This window comes from Protopterus annectens, chromosome 3.part1, assembly GCF_019279795.1.
Source record: "Protopterus annectens isolate FY-2018-M chromosome 3.part1, PAN1.0, whole genome shotgun sequence".
Classification (NCBI taxonomy): Eukaryota; Metazoa; Chordata; order Ceratodontiformes; family Protopteridae; genus Protopterus; species Protopterus annectens.
This window is the reverse complement of record NC_056732.1, coordinates 1722392030-1722400433: the sequence shown is the minus strand read 5'-3', so window position 1 is coordinate 1722400433 and position 8404 is coordinate 1722392030. Positions and strand designations below refer to the sequence as shown.

General features: G+C 43.1%; 1 pseudogene; it reads left to right on the top strand.

The window, feature by feature from the left end:
- The first annotated feature begins 1604 nt into the window (after positions 1 to 1604).
- On the top strand, positions 1605 to 1820 carry LOC122798981 (annotated as a pseudogene).
- The last annotated feature ends 6584 nt before the right edge of the window (positions 1821 to 8404 follow it).

Below are 8404 nucleotides of genomic sequence, written 5' to 3'. Positions count from 1 at the left end.
GGTCACTTCTGAGGCATTAGCATGGACCTGCTTAATTTGTCTGCTATCACATTGGATTTCCACGGAATGTGCATTGCTATCAGAAATGACTAGATGAGACTGCCCATTGCCACACTCTCAAAGCTTCTCGACACAGGGGATAAAGATTTGGTTCCTCCTTCTTTGTTGATGTACCAGGCCACTGACATATTGTCTGTCTGAATCTCAATGGTCCCGTAGGGGAGAGGGTCTTGGAAGGCCTGCAATACTAGGAGGACAGATCTCATTTTTAGGACACTAATTTGCATACTAGCTTCTTCTGGAGACATGTGCCTTGGACCATCTTTCCCAAGAAGTGCCCCCACCCGATATGGGAAGCATCTGTGGTAGCTATGGCCTTTGGCTGTGGGAGAATGAAGGGGTGACCATGCATTATCAGATCAGAGTAAATCCACCAAAGGAGGTAATTTCTGCATGCCTGAGTTATCTTGATTTGGGTGGATAAAGGCTGGAGAAGAACAGATCACAGAGTCACTAGTGTCCACTGAAGAATTCTCATGAGATATCTTGCTAATGGAACCAAAACTATCACAGCAGACATTGACCCTAATGCTTGAAGGATCAGTCAAATTGACAGATAAGAATTTTAAATGATCTTTTTGACCTGGAATCGTATGATTTGTACCCCTTGGTAAAGGAAGGGAAGCTGTTGAGGATACCATGGACTGAACTGTGACCATCCGGAACTTGGTGTACTGAAATGACTTGTTCGGAATGCTGAGATCCAAAATTGGTCTCCAGTCCCCATTTTCAATGACACTAAAAAGAAACTTGAGTAAGTACTGGACTCTTTTGGGTCTGGGGTACTTCTTGGATGACTTTTTTCTAGTAGCTTTTTCACTTCTAGTGCTTCTGCTTTCATCTGACTGGGTGGAACATTGGGAATTTTGTTTACTGTTAATGGGGAGCAGGGAAAAGTGTATTACATAACCTCTAAATAATCCTCTGCACCCATGAATCTTTTGTAATCTCTAGCCAGGCTCTCTGGTGTAGAGAGAAATGACCCCTGACTGCCTCCAGTGGTGGACAATTGGGCCTCTTTTCAGGAGTGCAGAGAAGGTATCTCAAGATCTTTGGTTTTGGACCTCCTCTGCTGCATGGGTGGGGTCTTCGTTAGAGTCCCCCAGTCCCTGGGGCAACTATCTCCATGTGGATCTTAGAAGGGATGCCGGGACTTTCCAAACCACATTTTTTGACCATCTCATTGATTCCTAGAAAATGCCCTTTGAGGAGATGAAAAATGTATGCCCACAGCAGACAGGATTTTACCTTCCTACTCACACCTGGATAGTGTGTCTTTAACCTTGGGGCCAAATAAAGAACTTCCATCAAAGGGAGCACTGGAGAAGGAAGAGATAAAGGGCTCCACAAAATCACACAGGCACATCCAGGCATGCCTTCTAATGGAAATGCCTGAAGCCGCCACTGAGGTACCTTCAGCTGCATGGGAGATGAGCCTCAGGGATGAGTTTGAAATAGACTGTAAGGTAGCCAACTGTGAGGCAATCAAGCTCTCTGCCTCAGAAGTAATGGCCCCAGAGAGAGATTTGGTAAGTTCTTTAATTATCACTTCTCTGCCTTTTGGCTAAGATCAAGTGTACCATCTGTTCTTATCAGTTTAATCAAATCCCTCTGGAGTCTAGTAAAGAGTGCCATATACATGCTTCCTGAATCTGTCCAGCACCTAGAATCCCTGTTAGGGGGATGAACAGAGGAACTTTGTTCTGCAAGTTTCTTTTCTGTGTCTGCCACTATGCCATGGCATAAATTGGGATGAGCTTGCTCTAAAATTCCCTGTCCTTGGCTGGTGCCAGGATCCTATCTGTTCTCTTGGGGATCAGCTCAATGGAATCAGGTTCCTTCCACACCTGTCAATAGATCAAATCAATGAACTTGTTGGTGGGCGGAGTCACCCAGGAGGTAGATTGGCCAGCTCCAAATGTATCCAGGAATACAGGGTCCTCCTGGAAAAGGTTGTCAGTAGACAAGCCACCCCTTTGCTTGATGATCTCTAGTATGTCTCCAAAGGACACATCATCAGATGGTGATCTTGGGGACCCTTCCCCCTAATCAATATCAGTATCCTCCATGACAAACTCTTGAGGAGCCTCTAAGTGCCTCCTTTTGCACTTTCTTTTCCTAGGGACATCTTCAGTGGGGTGTTCCATAAAAGTATTGGAAAATGTCAACATACCTACCCTGCTGGGTATCTTGGTGACTTTAGGTTGGCTGTCCCTGCAGTGCAGAAAGTTGAGATTCAAGATGCAAAGACAATTTGGTCTGGGAAGTAGGAGCAAAGCAGAATGCCTGAGAGAGGAAGAGACTGATGGCTCCAAGAAGGCATGCTTCCAGGCCATCATCTCTTTTCGACCCAAAGGCAAAACACTTGAGGCAGGAGTCAGAGCCAAGCTGTCCAGCGCTGAGGCTCTGAGGGGAAGAGATGGCTCTAACAACCTCAGAGTCTACTCCAACACCCTAGATCCAGCACCAACTCTACTGCTCTGAGAATCATCCAGCTCCAACATGCTTGGAGATGGTCCACTTATAGACAGTACCAGTGTAGAAGATATGGTGATAGGGAGAACAGAACAACAAGCAGGGGTTGGAATTGACATACAAGGGGAGAACACTGAGATGGGGAAGGCGAGTATACTCAAAGGAAGACAACCAGCAGTCCAATCGACCTTCTCACTGGGCACTACCTGAAGTGGTAATGGCAGTAATAGGTAGGGATGCAGCCCTACCAGTCACAAGAGGAACCTTCCAGGCAGCCAGTGCTGCCTTCAAGTTGCTTTTCCAACATCTCGCCATCACCGCCACTATTTCCCTCTTGGTGACAAACTCACCACTCCTCCTGTGCCCCAAAAGAAATGATGGCATTCAACCAATGAAGCATCACCAGTGACAGCAGAACTGGTCACCTTACTATCTGTCAGAAGAAAAAATTCAAGCAAGTCACATCTGTTTCAGGTGATGAAAAACTTCATTTGCAGCTAACCAGATTACAGCAGCATGTTGGCCAAGATGATCTCAATCTAATCAGCTTGTTTACTGACATCAACTTTTATACTTTCCTGTCACTAGCCAAAATAGCTTTTGTTACATTTCTGACAGCTGGCTATGAAAAACATCTAGGATCACAATTTACCTCAGAAAAGAATGCTTTACCTCAAAACCACAGCTAGTGTAGAATGTTTACCTCAAAACCACAGCTAGTGTAGAACGTTTACCTCAAAACCACAGTTAGTGTAGAATACTTAGATCAACAGTGATAGCTGGAATTTTCCAGAGCCTGCCTCAGTATAGAAAACAGAGGTTATTCAAGTTCATAAGCAAACTACATCTATCATAGATAAAGCCCATCTTTAATAAACATGGTTCAGTGACCTTTTCTTACCAACACTTCAGCAAATAGTATATTCATTTTGCTAGATGGGAGAAAGAGACAAATAATAGTATGTTTTAAAACTTTTTCTCTTAACATTTCCCCACCTCAAAACACTTTCATTTGTCTTTTTATTTCAGCAATATATGGTAAAAACTAAGTTTTTCTTTGCATACATTACTTCATTTGCAAGACAAACTTTTAAACTTCAAAACATTTGCAAAAGTCACATTTCAAAGTATTCACTTTCACCAGTCTGTTGCAACTGCTGGTACATCGTCTTCGTAACAGCAGTATCAACCAGTCTTTGTAGAAGACCTCTGATACAGGGTATACAACAGCAACCACATACCACCACGATAGCCACAGCGACTCTGATGGGCACCAGGAAACTGCTGATGGGATGACTCCATTTTCCAAAACATGCTTGTAGAAAGTCTGTAAAGGGATTATTTACCCCAGAGTTCTCTGCCAATTCTTCGGATAACATCTCCAAACCTTTCAAAGCTCAAGTGATGCTCCCATCAGGGGCAGTGTTATTCGGAATATACGTACAACAGAAAGTCCCAAACATCCTGCAAACTCCTTCTTCTTTGGCCAGGAGCATATCCAACGTGAAGTGGCCTCCAGTTGTTCAGCAATACCTTTTAATGCATCTTTGGTATAGTTCACAAAACGCTGCTGGTTATAGTAAATGTAGTTGATCCAGTCCACATTCTTATTGGGTTGAATCCAGACAAAGATGGATGCAAAACCAGCTGCTATTTAGTTTATTGCTTTGTATTCATCAGGCACGCCTCTTGGTACGCCAATGCTATCGATGTAGACACCGCTATCGAAGGATTGCTTGTGCCTCTTTTTCTCTTATTCAACCACCTCGGCTTTATTTCAGGTTCTCTTACGAAATTGCTTGCTGGAACTGGGAAAATGTAGAATGGCAGAATTAACTTTGCGAGTGCACAAGTTCCCTTCCAGGGAATCGTAAGCCTTGATCTGAGTTTGTTGTCTCCACATAACCACCAAACGTCTGCTAAACTATGAGTTTGGTTCTCCAGATATGGATTCTCATTGCCATTCACAGTAACATTGCAATAGTTCTGTCCCATATTGCCATAATTCTTTCCTGTGCCATCTCTGGAAATGCACATATACGAACCTGGATAGGAAATCGCTGTAGGCGGTTTCTCAACTTTGCTTATGACTGGAAAACGCTGAGTTTCATTTTTGCATTTATCTTCAGCTTTGTTGAAGAATAACTTTAACAGACACGTTAGGTTACCTTCATCTTACATCAATGAGACTGTCGCTAGTTGCTGTTTACCTTCAGCACAAGAAACACAGTTCTCACGATGTGCCTCTCGGGTACTATATCTAACCCAAGATAACCATTCGTTATGGTGTACGAATCCCGTCTCGAGTAACAATTGTTCTTCTTCTGTGAAGGCAAAATCTGCTTTACTTGTAGCATTTCTAAGGCTTTGTACTTTAAGTTGGAGGGTCCCCAAAGGATCAGTTCCAATTGGAAGAGACATTCCAATTCCATAAACTCCTGAATCACTTTCTTGTGGTGACATAATGGTTATAGTAATTGCTTCAGTACCTTGGAAATGCGCAATTTTTATTCTTTGTTGCCTGCTCTTATCTTTCTCTGGTATCACTGCATCACTTGTTTCCCATTCGTTCACATTTGTTGACCACCAAACATTTGACCAGGACGCACAGTCTCTATTGCACAAGTATTTTGCAAGAGTCAGGAAATCATTACTGTTCCATTTAGCACAGTCCAAAATTCCTTCACAAAGTTTTACCTTGAACATAGTAGTAACACCTGTTTGTGCTTGCAGCACCACCATTTCTTTTTCTCTCACAACTGTTCCTTCTCGTATGGACATATTTACTTTCGCCACCAAAATCATCATCAAATACCAATTGAACATGGCCATCCTTTCTTTGTAGTTGGACTTTGCGTTCAGGGGTTCGGTGGAGTCTGACCAACATCAATGATAGAAGGAAAAGTCTTAAGTTTTTTACAGTGGGTGATATGAATCCACAAAGTCCTCTCTGCGATCTTTACAGCCATAGGTGTCGAGATAAGTACTTGATATGGGCCTTCCCACCTGGGGGATGACCAGTTCTTTCTCTTCACAATTCGGATCCACACCCAGTCTCCGGGTGCCACGATTAACAAGGTTTCACTTCTGGAATCTGCAAAGGAGTCATTAGTTACAAGAGACTTGACATTTAGCAGCTTCTTCATATAATCCGCCAGATCCTCACCCCCCTCACGTTCCGCTGGCAACAATCCTTGCCACTGCGGGACGTAATATTGTCTCCCAAACAAAAGTTCAAATGGTGTAAGTCCTTTGTAGGAGGGTGAGATTCGCATGTACAGGAGTGCCAATGGAAGGCACACAGTCCAGGATATATGCGTTTCTGCCATCAGTTTGCAGAGTTTACTCTTCAGGACACCATTGTGTCTCTCCACCAGTCCAGCTGACTGCGGATGGTAAGCGCAATGGTACTTGAGATCAATTTGAAACACTTGACCCAACCTCTGCACAATCTGGTTTACAAAATGAGACCCATTATCACTATAAATGTGCCTTGGAAGGCCAAATTGGGGAATTATTTCTGTTGTCAAAGCTTTGCTACTGTGTGTGCATCAGGATGCCTTACTGGAAAAGCATCAATTATAACTAGACAGAACCTTTTTTCCCTCTGAAGGTGTCAACTCAATAAAGTCCATACAGAGTGTGGAATGGATATGGAGGGGTAGGGAATGCCTGCTGAGATTTTTTAACTCCCCCCTGAGCATGATACTTTGCACATAATAAAAAAGATAAACAGAATTGCTTTGCATAAGTTGAAAATCCTTTAAACCAAAACACCTTAGACACTATTTGAACCATTGTCTGTACTCCTACATGGGCAGGTCCATGGCTAACCAATGCAGCATACCTAAAATGGTTTGAGGGCAATACCATTTTGCCATCTGATGCCCTATACAACCCATCCTGTTGAGTGATACCATATTTCACCCAACGACATTTTTCTTTCTGTGTTGTCAATGTTTGCATTACTTTTAGTGTCTCTAAGTCTAAGAGGTGTCCGGGCTCTAAGTCATTGTCATGTAAAAGCAAATCATTTTCTTGAGCTGCCTTTTTTGCAGCCATATCAGCAAAAGCATTTCCCCTGGAGACAGGATCTTTTTTGTTAGTATGTGCGGAACATTTACATATCGCTATCTGAAGTGGTAATTGCACTGCATCTAACAACTGTAAAATTAAATCTCTGTGATTTATTGGTTTGCCTGTCGCAAACGTGGGAGGACTATGGCTCACCAAGTTCGCAGATGACTGCAAACTGGGTGCCATAATCAACTCTCCAGCTGACACAAACATCCTTCAAAAAGGTCTCACAGAGACAGATAACTGGTGCCAGTGCCATGGTTTAAAGCTAAATGCCAAAAAAAGTATAGTCATACCCTTTGGCAAAAACAATGTGCCCACAAATTACCACATAGGCGGAAACCCATTAAGTACAGAGAAAGTTATTAGGGACCGGGGGAACCAAGTTGATCGCAATCTCTCCTTTGAAAACCACATTGCCAAAGTGGTTAGAAAGACCTTCTACATAGCCCACCTCATCACGAAGGGTTTCACATCTAGATCAAGAGAGGTAATCGTGCCCCTTTATTCATCCCTCATCAGGCCCATCATAGAATACAATGCCCCTTTTGGGATGTACCTTACCCGACACCTGCAGCAATTAGAAAGACCCCAAGAGTATCTCACCAAGAGGATCAAGGGTCTCAAACAGATGCCATATGCTGCTCGGTTAAAAACTCCAGCTCTACTCAGTTGCATACTGCCTACTGAGGCGATCTATGCCTGACATACAAAGCTATGTCAAATCCAGAATTAATGGACATGCTCCACCTCAGTAAATCTAAATCCCTTAGAGTCACGAACTTGAACCTCAGCACAGAAATAAATAGAACTTGCTGGAGGGACAGGTTCATAACCCAGAGGCTCCCTTCGCTCTGGAATAGAATTCCAGTTCATGTGAGGCAGAGCACCTCACTGAATCTCTTCAAGAAGAATCTCGATAGGTGGATGGGGGATCGTAGGTTTGTCCCAGGGATTCCTCCCATGTCACTATTAGACAGAGGCACAGTAAACTAAACCTTAAAAAGGGCACAATATATTCAAATCAAGGGGTGGCGTAAGCCATACAGAATCGGGCTAGGCTTATAATTGCCCCAGGGCAGATAGCCTAGTATGAACCTATGAACCTATGTAACCATCCCCCTATTCTTCCATTGTTGAGTGAAAACATGTACAGTAGAGAAAGCATATTGACTATCTGTATAAATTGTCACTTTTTTACCCTCCCCTAAGGTACAAGCTTGAGTCAAAGCCACTAACTCAGCTGCTTGGGCAGAATAAATATTTGACAATCCTTTTGCTTCTAAAACTTCAGTTTCTGTGGTGACAGCATACCCTACTAGTGTTCTTCCTACAGTGTCCTTCTTTGCTGATCCATCTACAAACAAAACAAGATCAGAATCTACCAATGGAATATCCATTAAATCTGGTCGGGGAAGTACTTTGTCATGAATGCTCTCTAAACAAACGTGTGGAGTACCTTCTTCTGGAGTCGGCAAAAGTGTCGCCGGATTAAGAGTAGTACATCTTTCTATGGTCATATGTGGCTGTGTCAGCAGCACTGTCATACATGACAAATGTCGACTAGGAGATAAAAAGGTTATCTTATCTTGCAAAAGTATAGTAGCTACTGAATGTGGAACTCGCAATTTTAATGGGTGAAACAAAACTAATGATGCTGAGGCTTGCACTGCTGCCACTACAGCTTGAACACAATGCGGCAATGCCCTTGCAACAGGATCTAATCTGGAGGAATAAAAAGCTATCGGTCTCTGTTTATCCCCATGTACTTGTACCAGAACCAAAGTCATAT